The 17638-nt window shown below is 39.4% G+C and overlaps 1 protein-coding gene across 7 annotated transcripts in view; it reads left to right on the top strand.

Annotated features, from left to right (window-relative positions):
• Positions 1 to 17638, top strand: part of MEIS2 (Meis homeobox 2) — a 177200-nt gene that overhangs the window by 130943 nt on the left and 28619 nt on the right. The window lies entirely within an intron of this gene.

Below are 17638 nucleotides of genomic sequence, written 5' to 3'. Positions count from 1 at the left end.
ATCAATGAAAACCATGTCAACAGTGATTGAAAGTGTAAAAAAATTTGCAAAGGTATTACTCAAGTACTTATTGAATTAAGGAGAATTTAATATGCTAGCTCATGGTCACAGTGCTAGGTCTGAGACAATATTTCTGTTATAAGTGCATATTGCTTTGAGCTTTTTGGTTGATTGCTTGTTCCTAATCTCTTAGGCCATAATGCTGAACTTGCAATGCCAAAAACCAAGCTGCTCTATGGAGAATTCAGACTTTATTTTCTTATTAGGCTAGATTTGTGTTGGGTATGGTCCTTGTCCAAATATTTTACCTGCCCCTTTTTCAGTGAAATATTTTTTGACACACCTTACACTTCAGCACAGTCTACAAGAATACTATCTTTGGTGAGCTGGATGAAAAGGCAGTCAGCCCTTTGTGAATTGTTCAAGCACAGAGGTGAGGACACAAGCATTTTTCTCTTCAGAATTTGTAATTTTTGGGTTTTGCTCTCAGCTCCTGTCGAATTTCTCTTTACTAAAAATAAAAAATCTGTATGCCATGCAAAAGCACTTGTGTTAAAAACTGGTGTTGATTGCAATGCTTGGAAAAATTGCATCCATAATCTCCACAACCAGACATGGAGTCAGGTGCAGCATTCCAGTGAAGTGGTACACATCCTGCTGTGAGAATCTCCTCACAGCACCAGGAATAGGGGCAGATTCACCAGGACTAGTACCACCTGAGAGCACCACGTGTGGTTGCCCATGCTACGATGCGGCAGGAAAGTTCAGTGATGGTACAACTCCCGCATCACCATGATGGCTCCCTCCATGCCAGAGAAGCTCCTGCCAGGCCTTGCTCAGATCAGAGGAAGCCTATCTGAGTACAGAACCGCGTGAATTGGCTCCATCTTTATTTTCGCTAACTACAAGAAGGTGAACCAGTTGAGAATGCGGAGACGATGCCAGCAGAGCTGCTTCATTGCATGACTTTTCTTATATCCACAAATCAGGCTCTTCACAATGACAGAGAATAACATTCAGAGGAAAGGATAGTCTGGCTGTACAAATCCTTAGGACCAAAAGGTCTTAACGGATTCCATGTGAGAGGAAAAGATGCTGTCCCCTACAGAATTCACAGTTATGGAAGAATACAGTTCCTATTCTTTGCAACACACAAATATTTGTATGGTTTTTGTTCTGACTTCTACAGGTTGTTTATTTTTAGGAGATGAAACCTGTATCAAATAAGGCAATAGCAAATAAGTAAGGTGTATCCTAGGATAAATAGGATTTATCCTATTGAAATCCTAGAATTTCAAATGTGAAGATCAAGTAATCCATAACAGCCACCAGGAAAAGCGGCAGTGTAGTGCTGGGACCCAGCAGACGTGGGGCATTTTCTGCCTCGTGTCTCTGAGCTGCTCAGGCAGGTCACTTTACTTCTTTCTGCCTCAGTTATTCCATCTAAAAATTATAGCAATAATACTGCCATACTCTGTGGTGTTAGGTACTACACTACAATAACCTCTTCTTTACATGGAGGAACTAAGAGATATCAGAAATACAAATACATTTTCTGGAATGGGCTGTTGCTCTGAAGGCTCAGAGAAGACTGTTAGCAAAGCTGCTATTTTTGGTTGCAAAAATCGTGGTTTCAAGTTTATTACTAGAATGAATTATCTTCTAATAAAAATAGTATTTCATTTAAAGCTTGCTTACTGAAGAATGCATGCTGCATTCACCACATCAAACTTCATAATTTTTATTCATTTTTAATATAATTCTCTTATTCATTAGTTGTTCTTATTACAGCAAGTGGATTACATTCATTTTAAGCAGCACTTCTTTTCAGTGACCAATAACTCTTTGAAATAATTAGATTCTGAGCTGAAATTTTCATGCTTATTTTCATCCCAAGAGTGAATATTTTGGATGTTTAATTTTGAAAATCTGAAACCAAGCTGGGTTATTTTTCAGGCTAAGAAATTCCAGAAGTGGCAGGTATTATTTGGTTTGGTTTTTAGTGATTCTGAAATACACTGCTCAAGCTGGTTTCCTTTCATCAATGTGTTGAGTATTGTATTTCATCTTGTACAAGAAAAAGAAGGGAAAAACCAAGAATTTTTTTTTTTAAGGATATAGTGACTTAGAAGCTTGAGGTCTATGGAAAATCAACTAGGAAAATTTGCATAAGTCACTGGGGCTCCAAGTTTCCCACATATATGTTGCTCGGTCTCATTGAAACAATTGCATTTTAGTTGAAATTAGTTACTTGCAATGGTGTAACGTGCTTTTCAAGTTTTGGTTTTCTTGAAAACTTTGCTCAGAATTAGTGCCTAGCTTAACACCAAAAAGCAGCTGCTTACAAATGTGGTCCCACTGTACAGCCCTTGCTAAGGCCAGTGGAAAGTGATAGGAGCAGACTCGGACACCAAGACTCTCCGTCGGTCAGGGAGAATGGCAAAAATAGCGCATTGATATTTTAAAAATCCTGGAGAAAAGCTGGACTGCCCTCATGAAATGATCGCTTGTGCTGCTCCCTTTGACTTTGGTAACCTCGTTTATTTATTTAGTGACTGGAGAATCAAAGCGAGAAGAACTACAACTTCATTTGGTTGTACTGATGTCCCCCATCATGTGTGGGGAGATTCTTCCCTGCCAACCATGTAAAGCTAACCTTTATCCTCTTTTAAATCCCTCCTTAAAGCTTGCCTCTACCTGTGCCTACAAATCTCTCCCATCTGTCTTTGGTTAGGCAAGTGGCTCTTGCTTTTCTGCTAAACTGTTTGTTTTATTGTTACTTAATCCTCCCAAACCACCCCCACCCCCTCACATCTCCCTGTGAGCTCTGTCTGATATGCAGATTGGGAAAGTTTTGGGGTGGGGGCTCTATTATTTTATCAGTATGTTTAGCCTAGCACAAGGGGACTGATCCTTAACTGACACCCTGTGTATCATCATAACGCAATAGGAGAGGATTTTATAGGCTAGCAGGTATTTACAGGGCGAATGATAAATAGCGAAGGGGGTTTGTGTTTTGTGTAAGCCAAGAAATATGGTTAAATCTTCTGCAGGAACTTGAGCCTATTCAGTGCATAAATCACTCCTGGCCTTTCTGCTACATTAATACACAATCGACTCCTATGAAGACCTAACTCCGTTGCTTTCAGGGATCCACAGCCCTTACCTGTAACAACAGCCAAGCTCAACTCAAGTTATATTTAAAATTTTTGCTAATCAGTGTGGATTTGAATGCTTTCTAAGAAGTACTCTCTTCATTTTTTAAGTGCCGCAACTGGAGCTCTGTCATTAGAAAAGAAACATTTGGGGGTCTGGGAAACAAAACAGGAATGCCAGTAAGGTAATTATCATAACAGTCGACTCTGGGAGCGCAGGAAGCGGTGCTCTGTGGTGCGAATGCTGCTCCTCACAGCCCCGCTCTGAAACCAGACATTTCCACTAGATAGCTCAAAATAAGTTTTAATATTATTTTTAATCATGAAAATGTTTCAAACGCTCTTCCATCTATTCATTACAGCAGGAGTGGTTATTTCGTTTTTTAATAGGAGCACTTACAAACAATCCAAGTGTAATAACCAGCAGCATATAATTATCAGTGATTTAGCCGATGCTGAACTTCTCACTTGTCAAACAGCACAGATTGTTTTTTCTCCGTTTTCTTAGCTCTTAGGTAGGTTTCTCTGCTCGGTAGCATCTCACACCAGACAAAGAGCAGGGAAGGGATGAAAAAGCATCAAGCATCAGCGTCGCAAGGCCAACACAATTTCTTGTTTGTGAATGAAAGCCAGGGTTGTAAGCTAAGTGGGAAATGCTGGCTGGGAGCTGTCTTGAATCCCTGCAAGTAAAAGCATCGGGGATCAGAAAGGCAGTCGCAAAGGCAAGTGAAAGGCTGTTGATGAATTACTTTGTGCGTGTTTTAATTACCCTATCATCCTGAGATTTTTGTGTATTGATCTGAACAGTAGTAATAAAGCGCTTTCCTCCCCTCACTCCCTTCTAAGCATTAGAGCTTTGTCTATTAGGTATGCTTCTAAGGAGAGAAATTACTCATCTTCCAGACTGGCATGGAGAAAGGGGGAAGAAAATACAAATGGGCGGGCATGATCTCTTCTGCTATTCAATATGTTTAAATCTAAATTGTTCCTATAATTATTCCAGCATGTATTTTCTTCTAGGCTGCAGCCAGGCAGAAAAATTTAAAACATGAGAAATTGGACAATGCTAATGTGAAGTAAAATGTAGTTAAATGTTACATTCCTTTCAATGTCATTTACCAATAGTTATGTATCATACTAAAATTAAAGGAAAATATTAGCCCGAGAGTCAATGTATTAGTGGGATTTACAATAACTAATATTTGAATAACCCTGAAAAAAAGCCTGAAATGAACGTTACTAACACTCGATCAAGAATGGCTCTGGGCAAAGGTGACTGGGAAGGATGCCTCAGAACAATTTTGAGAAGATATTTTTTGTGATCTCTTCCAGGGACACTCTGTAATTTAAAAGCTAACTAGTCACTTTAAATATTAACCAGTATAAATCGTGATAATAAAAGATACAGATAACAACCATTACTAGGCAATGGCAAAAGAAGAAGGAAAAAAAAAGTAGTTTCACAACAGCACTGAAAGGAAAGCATTTTGAACCTCGCTTTACATGCAGATAAACTTGGACACTCCCTTGAGCCTCAGTTCCTTGAGGAATGAACTTACACTGAGAATTTGGCTCAGCCTAAAACTGCAAATTCTCTCATCAAATCACAAAGCAAGACACTAGCAAACTGGAGAATGGAGTCTCTCCGTCCAACTTTTCACTCAGGCACCGGGACAAGCTGCCTGACGTCTCCTGGTTTCCCTCTCCTTGCCAATGGGGCTGCCAAACTGCTGCCGGGACGCGTGAGACACGCAGGGACCAGTGGGGCCCCCACGAAGCTCTTGCATGAAGGATGGGGCACATGTATGAGCGATGGGATTCCAAATCCCATCTTTAACCAATAATAATTAATAATTAATTAATACTTAACACCCATCTAGTGCTTTACAAGCATTAACTAATTAAGCTAATTCACCCAAGGTCAGTCCTTTGTACTCTCACAATACCCGAGATCTTTTTGATCATACACCCTAAAGAGCAAAGAGTATATCAGTAATGTTAGTTTTAGCCTAACGTTATTTGGCAATTTTGATCATTAGGGATGGAATTAATCAAATATCTACTGTGTCCCATTTTTGCATTTTATCTTCCATTCTGCATTTACTATTTTTATCTTTATTAATAGCTACTGCTCAGTGGCCTTAAAGAATTTCGCCATTCAACAGAAACTTTTCTTTCCAGAGACTTATGCTAATTAGTACCTTGTTTGTGGCTTCAGTGTGATTTATGAGCTACTCTGAGCCCTGAATAACAAAATATCAGGCTATCTCCATAACTGTCTATTAATTTGTTTATCTTTCTATCTGTCTACCTATCTGCTGAAATTTAAAACAGTGCAATAACTTTAAGAACAGTGACACTAATGCAGCATTAGATTAAAAGAATGTTACTTTATACAGGCGTAAATGTAATTTAGAGGCACTTAGAGGAAGCTATATACTTAACATGATTCTTGGCCAGTGAAGACAGGTTGATCCCACTCATTTTGGGATTGCTAATTTGCAGTTAATTAGGAAGATTGATTCTGTTCTCTGATGCATAGGCCCAACCCTAAATGCATTTTTCCGGTTTCCGTGGCACCATGCTAGTTATCATTGTCGTGGTGCACGTATAACTGAATGACACGGTCCTTCATAAAACATAATACTTGGGGAGTTTGGGAAAGTAAATCTAGTAACCATTAGCAAACATTTTTCTGGTTTACTCTGTAGACTAAAATCCAGTGCCATCTGCATTTAAAACAACTTTCAAATTACATTCCTTTGAGAAGGTTTATTGCAATTAGCAAATAAAACCAGAGAGTTGATTTAATCCTCAACTAAAATAACACAATTTCAGAGTTTGAGGGAAATAAAATATTGACATTTTGCTTGAAGGAACTTGTATCCTTAAATAAATGCAGTGGGCACGGCATACTTAAGCTTGTACCTTTTATAGAAGCTAACATTTATTTTCAACGTGTTATCTCTTGAGGAGATTCTTCCCCTGTACTCTCAAAATACAAGCTGCTATGAACGGATTTGGGGGAGGAGTGAAGATGTTGGAATAATCTGCAGCAAGTGTGGGCTAGCAGTAAATTGCTGCTCCTGTGGAGCGGGGGGAAGGCAGGGGGAGAGCTGTGCTTCAGCAGGGAGTCCCGGGGCACCGGGTCTTGTGGGACCTTCCCGGCCCGGTGCAGGTTACACCGGGCATGTACAAAGACAGAATCTATTCTCATCCTCCTGTGTGATTTATTGAATGAATGGGGCTTCAAGAAGAATATTTTGGATGTGCCTATATCCTCGTGCTTGAAAACAATTCGCGAAAAGCACATCGAGTAAGTTGAGCTGGTTTTGCACCTTTACCTGATTTCAAACTGGTCATCTTTCCCTAGCTCTGGGTTTCGATACAGCTGTAGGTATCAGACCTTGGGGGCTGTGAACCTTTGCAAAGATAAACCAGGACAAGTCTTGCTGTCCCTCTGTCACACCAGCCTGTGTCTGGCTGCAGTGGTCTTCCCAGCTAGTCGGCTTTCTCGACATCGGTACTTTCCCTTGGCATCGCACGAAGCTGTTACAAGCGCACGTCATCCCATCTCTGTCCTGCCGAAGTTATAGTTACACTGGGGTGTTCTTCTATGGTCAGACAATTTTTATGGCCAGACTGTTTTAATAAAAGGGCACTTCCTAGCAATTTTGCCCCAGAAAAACCTGCCCCAGGTTATCTGCCACGGGAGTACCACACTAATGATTCATAAATAAATACATTCCTTCATTTATCACTTTACAAACAACTAGGACACTGTTCAAAACAAGTCTACGGAAAATTCCTAGGTACTGTTCTAAAACAGCAAAATTAGGTGCGTTGAGTCAGTCTGGAAAAGCACGGATATACTAAACCTGAGAACCTATAGAGGGCCAGAGGCATTTTGTTATCCATTAGGGGAAAGAAAGAGATAAGGAGGATTGAGATATTTGCTATAGAATAGTTCCCAGACTCAGTAATTTTCCTTTCAAAATTTCAGTGTCACTGTCTTCTCCAACTTTCTCGTATCTCTCCACCTTTCAATTCCGCAGTCCTCAGTGCTCACAATCCCGTAAGCCACCGGTTGCAAATAAAATGAAAGATATCAAATATCAAAATATCCACCAGATGTGAGCATGCAGGGGAGCAAGAGCAGTGTGTGGACACACCTCTCAGTCAGCCCCATCAGCTCCTTCAATATACACATGTGGCTTGTTGTCAGTACTTGTGGTTGCAGCCCAAAAGGATCAGGATCAAAGCAAGTGCTTTCCTAGTTCAAAGCCAAATTTGTGTCTTTGCTGGCTCATTTGAATTTTTCATCCAGACTTTCATGGCTTCCTTGTGTGCTTGTAATTACCACATCTTTAAAACCTGACAATCCCTTCATATGGGCCAAATTCTTTTCTCAGATTGTGCTTGTGCTCTACACAGGGGTCCAAGAAAAGATATACATATGGTCTCTACAGCACAAACTTTAGGCCTAAATTTGATCCATAAAAATGCGAATAGAAAAATAGGCAAGTTATGAGTGTATACTTCACAGACAGGAAAAGAAAGTAATTCAGAAGCTTCTGAATAGTGTGCTTGGGGCCTGATATGTACTTCTAGGATCTCCAGTAGACGTTAGGATAAGTAGATAGTTGAATATTTTCTCTTTGAACAGTAGATCAGCCCAAATCTGCCTAGCAGAAGAATTAAGCAGAAGCTTAATTAATCTTGTATTAATATTTTCAGTGGATACATTGCAGGTTTTCTCCTGGTTTGAATACCAAAGCTCTGATCTCCACATGTGTGCTCCTAACTCCTGCTTAGGGCTTAGCTCCCATTGATTTCCATGACCAAGATGATGAGCGCCTTTGCAACTTCCCAGCAATGCAAAGGGAGCATGAACTGACAGTTTGAGTTTCCTCTGGAGTGGGGAAATCCCCCAGAAGTGCAGAGTCAGTGAATCCAAGGCTCACACCACCGCACCCACACCCACATCTTCTGGCTACACGTAGCTTGTGGGTGACTCGTTGGTAGCGAAGATCAGATAGCAGAGTTTAGAACAAGCAGTAGGAAATTTTAAAGCTGGTGGAGAAAAAAAGACCTGACCTAAAGATCGTGGGGCCACAATCAGCTTTTTCTTGCTTTCTACACTCTTCTTAGAGGGCACAGAAACGACCCATAGGGAAGCAGAAAATGTGAAAATACTTATAGAAGGCACCAAAAGGATCTGCTTCTGATTTGAACCTTCTGTGATATGTGTTTTTTAACCTCATGGTTAATTCCTCCTCAACCACGCAATCAACAGGATAATTGCCAGCTTTTCTCAGCTCTTCCATTCCCACAGTTCTGGAGGTCCCGTCCACCTCTTAGCAGCCAGTTCAATTCTCTTAAACACCAGCTTATCCCTTTCCTCTGACTCACGGTTTCCTCTTTCCTCCATTTTATCTCCCTTTTCCTCCCAGATCTCCCAACCTAATTCATGACCACCTCTGAGCAAAGTCAGCAGCCCAACTCTGCCCGTAGTGACTCCCATTATCCTTCACTTCCCTCTGTGTGTTTTTAAATCCTTTCCTGACCTCCAGTAGGCCTTCCTACCTTGGATAATCCCACCGAGGGGTGCGAGCTAGTCTGGGAGTCTCTCCTGGGCTTGCATCAGCCTGCTACATTCAAATCTCATGCTCTGAGGCTTCCTCAGGTCAGACACATTCTGCAATGAATCTGACCTGGGGAAGCCCTGAAGCACAAGATATTTGAAAGGAGGATCAGTCTGAGGTTTGAAGCGGAGGAGGGGGGCGGCGGGGGGTGTGTGTGAGATTCATGTTCAGACCAGGTCTTATTGTTTCTGAACCAGTTTTTCCACTGCTAGCTAACCATCACAGGTACCCAAACCACATTTCCTAAGCTATTCAGCAGGTCAAATTACTTGTTACAGAGGTGGAAATAAGAAATAGGGTTTTTTTTTTTCACATTGTTTTCCCTAAAAAGTAATTTATAAAGGTGTGCGTGGATGTACGCGTGTAAGTGCAGTGAAGCATTTAGAGATTACAATCATTCCCTGACTGAAAACGGATAAATATAAACGTTTAGCATGTTTGTTTAAAATGTGGAAGAAAGTAATATTGATTAGGGCTGTGTGTTTGTTTACACCATTTTGGTAGTGTTAAGATGTCTGGCTATAATTACCAGGACCTGTCCACCTGTCAAAGAGCAACTGGGTTGTTTCACCATTGTCTGCCAGCAGTAAATCTCTGGGTCCATACGGGCCTCACACGAATGAAAAAAAAAAAAAAAAGAAAAAGAAAAAGAATACTTTCTAAAACATGCAGTTCATTATGAAAACCACATGCTTCCTAAAGCTTTTTGGTTGTCATTACTCTGCCGTATTTTATTATTTGTAGAATTTGGGTATGAAAAGTAACCAGGTATGATATAATTATTTTCACGTTTAAAACAAAAACCAACAAAAATGTTTCAGCCTTAAAATCATGACAGAAAATAGTTGCGTTGCACAAATCAGTCCCTTGAAAAAGGAAACTCATTCTATAAATAGTTCTCCTATCCAGCTATGCCTAAAATAGGGCTAACTCTATCCAGCATCCCAATTACATAATACGGTATATTAAAATAAGTCTCCCTTAATGTTACGTTGCAGAGGGTTTGGAGTCCAGGAACAACCTTGCAATAGGGACAGAGTGACCTTTTAAAAAGAAAAATGAAATGAAATACACTTTCATTTTCCAGAAATATGCATGAAAGTAAAAACTTGACAGCATGGAAGAACATAAGCAAATATATCTTTTTATTTGAAGATAAAAAGAAGCAGGGGCTAGATAGGGAAAGGAAAAAACCTGTGAAAAAAACGGATGATGCAGTTTTTACGAATAAGCAGCTTAATGTATCTTGGCACCCACAGTAAGCCTTGTAGGAGCTCAAAGTGCCTCAGGCAATCTGTGAGCAGAATAGCAATTTTATTACTTTGTCATTAAACCAATTTCACAGCAGTATTGTTTGTTAATGAGCAGCGGCAAACGAGCGAAGATGTCACACACTGGAATAGCAGTGAGATTTGTGACCCAAGCTCAGAGCACTAAGATGGAAAGACCATGGCTATAAAAAAGGAAATACTTTGGGATGAAATGCAAAGTCTATACAGCAGAGCTTGTGTTTATGAGCTACCATTTTGCTAAGAGCTGTGAGAGAAATAAAGGTCTGGAAATATGCAGTTAAAACAGGGCCTATAAAATTAAAACCAAATTAAAGTATAGCAGAGGATTACTGCACAGGCTGTACTCTACAAAATATATTTTAAGTGACGAGGTGAAATCTAAATCAGTTTTGTTTGAATTTAGTTGGTATTTATAAAATTCAATAAAGCAATGCCAAATTCAAAACCAAAGCAGCAGCCCCAGTCCTGTGGTCTCCGATCTATCAGCTTCATGTTGAAGAAATTCAACTTACCAGTACTTAATTAGCAACTTGCCCTCTCTTTATGAGCAACGATAATATATAGGTTTATATAGGAATATAAATACTGAATAGACATAATCAGCCTGCCTGCACACATGCGCGCATACACACACACACGCATGCACGGACGCACCCTGATTCTGTACTAAACAGTGAATCAGAATCACCTAGCGAAGATAGATTACATGAAGCTGAACTGCATCATTTGATGGGACTCTTTTTTTTTTATTATTATTTCTTCTTCTTCTTTTCTTTTTTTTCTTTTTTTTTTTTTTTTTTTTTTTTTTTTGAGCCAGGGCTGATCTTACAAAGAGATTGGGAGACAGCCTTGAGGGATACAAGAAACAGTGCCAAGCAGGCACATTACTGAATCCCTGCAAGGCATCCCGAGGTGAGTTTGCTGCCTGAGCTGTCTTTCCATGTTTATACACAGGGAAAACTAGTTCAAGCAATGCAATAAGTGGATCAGCATGACTGACTTAAAGGAAGAGGGGAAAATTAGCCCACCATTTTGCTCCATTTGCACTAGAGATGGGGAAATAGTTTTGCTGTCAGGACTTGCTTCTGAGCCACCTCCTTTCTTTCCTGTAATAAAGCCCCACCCCATTTGTTTCTATTACAATCACATTATTTAGCATAATTATCCTCTTAAAAATATCTAGATCACTATAAACGCTTCCGTTCTTTTGGCTGTTCGCTACCCCACCCATGAGGATTTCGGCACAGGGACTACCGTACATTTGTGGAATGCTTTAAGGGCTACGGCGAAAGAATAAATGTAGCGTATATGTGTGTGCCTGCGTGGATCTCACTCCCAGTTTCTCACTCTCTGTGTGCATAGTCAATTTGAACAATGTATTTCACTTCAGTTCACAAGCACGCTGACCTCTCTATCCAGTGATTAATATTTTTAGATGCTTGGTTTCATAGCTTGGTAACTCGTGCATGTTTTCTGCTATTTAACTAAGTGAGTAAAGGGGACGCTGCAGGAAATGCTCATTGTTGAGCAGTAGGCGGTGCTCACAGTTCTGGGAGCTCAGCTTAAGACTGTTTTCTGCCTGACAGGGCAAGACCCCTAGACAAATCACTGGCTGGGTCTATGGTAGTTGGCAGCCATTCAAAACTGGTTCTCTGCCAGCAGTATTACTAGATAGCCAGACAGATCAATTCACTTTTACATTCCCGCCATTATTTATAGCACACTGTATATCTGCTCTTGCTTATGAACTAATGATTAGCAAATACAGTACACATAAAACATAAGCATTTGTTCTGTGGAAGGCTTTCTGTTGCTGATATTGCAGATAGCTTTACAGGTCACAGAGCCTTAAAAAGGATTTAAAGGGCATGTCTTGTGTAACATTTGTTCCTTTGAAAATGATGCTCCCTTCCTATTTTTGTGTAATTGAAGAGGATAGAAAGGTTTACTTGCTGCTTATTTTCATTGAATTCTTGCATTTCACCCTTCTCCTACAGACTTCTAAGGAAAATACATAGGAAGAGAGGCTTATACAGTATTACTTGTTATTTAAGAACTGTAATTCTATGTACCACTTAGGCTTTTCTTTTCCAAAAGATCTATCAGATTGGTAAAAACAACAAAAAAAAAATAATACCCATTAACCCTCCTTATCTTTTAGAAGAAGTCAGGGCAACTGTAATTTTGTAAACTGTAGGGAAAGTCAGATGACTTGAAAATTGGTGTGAAAATACCATAACTTCACCAGACTCTTGTGGCTGTTAAAATACTAGTTATAGTATTAATTGCTTCAGTTACTTGCATTTCTGAGTTAGCATAAGAAATGTTAGCCCAAACCTAAGTCCCCAGCTCCAAAACAACACAGATCTACTGAATTTTTAAAATCCAGACACAATCCAAACATACGGGCCAAATTAATCCCTGGCATAAACACAGCAAAGTAAGGGGGTTTGCACAATTTAAAAATTTTTAGCTGATCACTGATACTGGTCTTATCATAGGATGCTGTGAGCTAGCAGTGCTTATGCTTATTATACTGAACTTTATTTCCCTGAAGAGTTCACAATAAGGTGGCAAACATGCTGTCATTTCTCTGGAATTAAGTGCAAGCCTACTGCAACATGTGAACTTTCAAAAGTTTCAAAACCTGCTCACGCTGGACTGCATCTATTCAAGGTGTGCTGCTGGTTGAAGACACGTCACATAATAAGGAAATCTGGTAACTTAGTTTCCTAAAGTGGTAGTTAGCTGATACTGTTGTCTGGGTTGAGGTGTGAGGGAACATCATGTCAATATATTCTTAAGAAGTTGTTCCCTTTCCGTTTGGCCACAAGTGCACCAAAACAGTCCTCTTTGTAGCCCCAACTCCCTTACAATGCCAGTCAAGTGCTCAAACTAAGGTAGCCTGGGAGCACAGTGCTACGGTAGGTGCTTTCCATGACACTGAGACATGTTACCAAAGAGCAAAAATTAACATTAAAACAGCAATCAGCATAGCTATACCAAAGTGATTTACAACAAGTGAAAATCTGGCCCAATGGAAAAGTAAAGGTAGAATTACTTTCTACCTTTTCCTACCACTTAGCGTCAAAAATAAGCGAAGGGGAAGAATAGAAGTGCTTGAAGAACAAAAGATCCGTAAAGGGCACATGCTCTGGTAAAATCTCTCTGCTCAGAAAGATGTGACCAAAGCTGATTTGTAAATGTTCTGCACCTTGTGTGATCACCTCCCCACTCAAAGTACACAAAAGCCCACAGTACCTATTAAATAAGGAGTATACCAAGAGTACTTCGTACTCCCTTTGTATTAAGTGGTGTGTGTAACCAAGATGCGGGTCAATGAAGAATCAGGAATGCTGGCTTGGCAGAAATCTTCACGAGTCAGAATTTTCAAAGAGGCAGTGGTGTCTAGTGCCTAGTATACAAAAGTGAATAATCCGGAATGATAGACCTTTCTACAGGTGTCTGAAAACTCAGCTGTCTTCCTTTTTTTTGTTATTTGGAGGATAAAATTGGAACGTTGAGCTCATTAGTTTGATGTTACCAATAAAAGAGCAATTTCCAGGTGAAACTGAGCTTAAAACAAAGCTCTTATCCACTTAAAACAAATAAAATCATAAGAGATTGGTGTTAATCTTCTGCTGAGTATGGGTTAATTTAAAGATGGCAGGAACAAGAAAATTCTATGTTTCATCTTAAAAACTTCCAAGGGAAGCAGAAAGAGATTAAAAAGTTTGGATCATCATAGAAGGGCATTTATGTAGAATCAAAAATATTATAGTCTAGAATGTTCTTGGTGTCTTAAAGAGATTGCAATCATTCTTTGGTTTCTACTGTTTCTATCGTTTCTTTATTTTTCTTATGTATTCCTTACCTAAGTTCAGTGACTGATGTAAAACACAGTCCATACAGAGTTTCTCAAGTGAAAATTCCATATTGCACTTGCATAGTAGAAATCTCTTCTTGGCCAAGACTATCACTGAGGCAAGCCTTATTAAAAATTCATTTTTCATTGTGGATTTCAAAACGTTGCATTTTGAAGGGTTTCTTTATACACCATCTTTTATCAGACAACATAAAATATACTGTATTTCACTGGCTTGTTTCAACATAAATCAATCCCCAAAAAAGTTTCTACAGCTTTTTACACTGTCTGGCCTTGTTCATTTGTAAGCCTGCAAGTTTAATAAAGACTATTTTCTCTGTGTAGGAAGAATATGCCATTTTACACGGAGAAAAAAACCTTTTAAAAGCAACACTACATTTCAAAAATGTATATATTTTATGTTGATGGGCACAGTGTCCTGAAAGCCAGCCAGTAAGTGCTTTGGAAGATACTGGGAATATCTCTGGTTTATATAGTCAAAAAGAAATCAGGATTTTTCTATTAATTTTAAAACGACGTGGAACTTCCTTAACACTGTACTCTTTTGTGAAGGTCTTGAATTTGGTGCAGTCTCTCCATTTATGTTTTCCATGATGTTTGTCTTTCTCCCAAGTTTAACTTTTCAGTGCCTACTAAAGCCCAGTAGTTTAGTCAATGGGAGCTATAAAAAAGAGGAAAGAAACAAGTTCAGAGTTCATTTCTACACAAGAGAACAATATTGCTTTCTGGAGGGAAAGATGAGTCCTGCTGATCCCTTGAAGGTCTCATTACTCAGATCTGAGGGGGTAAAGTCAGGAACAAGCGAGTCATTCGGTTCCAGTTAAGGTCTTTCCTCAGTTGCTTCTTGTGCATTTATCTTTATTTCTGATCCCTCATTTCTCAGACTTTACTCTCTTTCTGGATGAAAAGTAGGTGCCATCTTCCTCACAGATACCTTGGGTGTTGTTCCTGAGGTGAATTATTAGTTGACAATTTTTTTTATAAAATTCATGATGAATGTCTATAGCCTTAATTATAATGAGCTAAAATAATTTCATTTAGAACCAAAAATTTTCACTCTTGCTGAGTATCCCATTGCTACGTTTAATCAAAGGCCACTGATACAAAGGACAAAATAGTCTGATCAGTAAAAAAAATGAGATGACTGTTGGCTGACTTGTTCAGGAACAAACACTCTCAGAAGCCATTCTTCAGATGAGGCCTAACTCCATTAGGCTGTCATAGCACCTGCCTAACTCTCAGTCATGTTAATGAAGTTATCCATGTGCTTATAGACAGGCACACGCTTAAGTAAACTGCTAAATCAGGGAGAGCAAGTCTCAACAGTCTTTGGCACATCGAGGTTCTGGAGGGTCGTGTTTGCATAAAAGCAGTTCTGAGGACGAGCTTTATTCCTCAGCCACACGACTTCATTTTCATTTTTACATCTCAAAACTTCCACTTAAATGCAAAATTTTGTTTCCCTTCAAAAAACAGAGACAAACCCAGGAGCAGTGCTGTGGTTTGAGCATTAGTTTGGCTATAACATTTCCTTCAGTTTTGAAATATGACATGATGGTAAAGCAAAATTAAAGATAAATCCAGAATCATTCTATGAACCTGGACTGAGGTTTATTTTTTCTGCTGAAACCCAGTATTATATTAGTTTTAAGTGATTACGTTCACTGCAAATATTTCCTACAAATTTCCTCAGAAATTTCTGGTTTCCCTTTTTCTGCGAACTAGTCCAGGACACCTAATTTGTAGACTTCCTAGTCATAATACAGCAGCTCATAGAAAATCTAGCTGAGATGTACAGCTCACCGTAGACAGCATCCATGTAATAGTGGCTCAATTTCAAATGGCCCTCACATGCTTTTATACACACTACAAAGCGCATGTGGGTTTTAGGTACATGGATAGCTTTGGAACTCTGTCCCCTAAATTATTCAATCACCTGACGAGGTTATAACAGCCTGCACAGCCTTTCTGACAATAAGTATTAGCAGTGAGGTCAGCAAGTAGATTCACCATGTGAACAGCGTCCAGTTACCAGACTGTAACACTGAGATGGAGCTGTGTGCTTCCACAGAGGTGCTAAAACATTAAGTAATTAAACTCTGAAGCAATAAAGGTAAGCTGGTGAAAAACTGCAAGAGCTATTTTTTTTTTTTAATCCCATACTAATATACTTTTGTGTTATATCACAATATATTACAGAGTAAGATAAAAATACATAAAAATAGCATTGAGATATGTTAGGCAGGAAAGCGTAAAAATAACATTAAAATGTTTTTTAAAATATTTTTCTTCTAAACATAGATAGGTTTTTCTGCTTCATTCTCTGACTTTCCCAGAAAGTCACACTGGGGCGGCGTAGGTAATGTAAGTGCGGCAGTGACTGGGGGCTGACAGATTTTTGAAGTGGTTTCATTCCTTTAGTCTCTCCTTCAGGTTGTCCATGTTCCTGTTTCAAAGCCTGTTGAAGCGGGTTGGAGTTTTTCCACCAATTTCAATTTTGAATTTTGAATCAGTCCTCAAATAGCACTTGCAATAAGTTACTCAAACAGGATTTGCAGGACAATACACAGAGATAGGGCAGAGTTTCCTGAAAACTGTGAAGGAAAGGACCCTTGTTGCCAAAGTGAAAGACTGTCGCAATTTCTGTTCATCTCTTCTTTTCTTGATGTGTCATGACATGGAGAGAATAGCAAATGACTGCAGATACCTGCAGTAACACCTGTAACACCACAGAGGTGTTACAGTCCTCAGTACTCTTCACCAGCATGTGAAATCACAGAGAGACACCTACAAGCCATACTACAAAACATGTACCTGATATAGGTATTTTATGTTGGCCTCAGGGCACAGATTTTGTGACTCTATACTGCAGTAAATTTGGGGCATATGAATTGCCTTCAGTGTATTTGGTATCTTTACCGTTTACCAAATTAAATGGACTGTGGTACAGTAGTAATGCGGGATATACCACCATGGAGACGATACTTATTCCCACAAACTCTCCTCCAACAATGCTCCTACCCATGTTCTCTTGAGGCTTGGTCCCTAATAGTCTACTCTGACCCTGACTTTGCACAGCAACTTACGTCCAAGTCATTTAAGGGGATGCAAGCTACCTGAAACACGAATTGTAGCAGTGGAAATACAGTACTCTTTGCTTGCATTGGCATGCTCAGAAAAGGGCACGAAGATTCTCGTCTCCATCCACTGTAAAACAAGCAAATAACATCAGTGTGAAATAAATCAGAAGGTGCTCTGGCATACATGCTTCACTTCTGCAACGAATTAAGGAAAACGGCAGGCCTTCTGCAGGTTAAAGGAAATGGCATGGCAATGAAATAATGATTGTTTTAAACCATTTGCTTACTTATAATCTTCAAATATATAAAATAGTTTTCTTTAAAGGAAAAAGAAAATGGAGATGCGTTGATGTTTACTACTTTCATCTTTCCTTCAGGGCCCAGTAATGACTGGGCCTGCAATTTACATCCTGTAAAATATGCTACAAAATTTTGGGAGATATTGGTCTGAGGATACTCCTGCTTGTCCCAAAGTAAATGAAGAGAAATTTTGTAGATGTTGAGAGAGACTTTACACGGTGCAAAACCAGGGAAACTCAGACTTACTATTCCTGTGATAGGCCTAGAACTAGGTTCCTGA

This window comes from Chroicocephalus ridibundus, chromosome 4 (genome assembly GCF_963924245.1).
Source record: "Chroicocephalus ridibundus chromosome 4, bChrRid1.1, whole genome shotgun sequence".
In the NCBI taxonomy this organism is placed as follows: Eukaryota; Metazoa; Chordata; class Aves; order Charadriiformes; family Laridae; genus Chroicocephalus; species Chroicocephalus ridibundus.
This window is presented reverse-complemented; position numbering and strand designations above follow the sequence as displayed.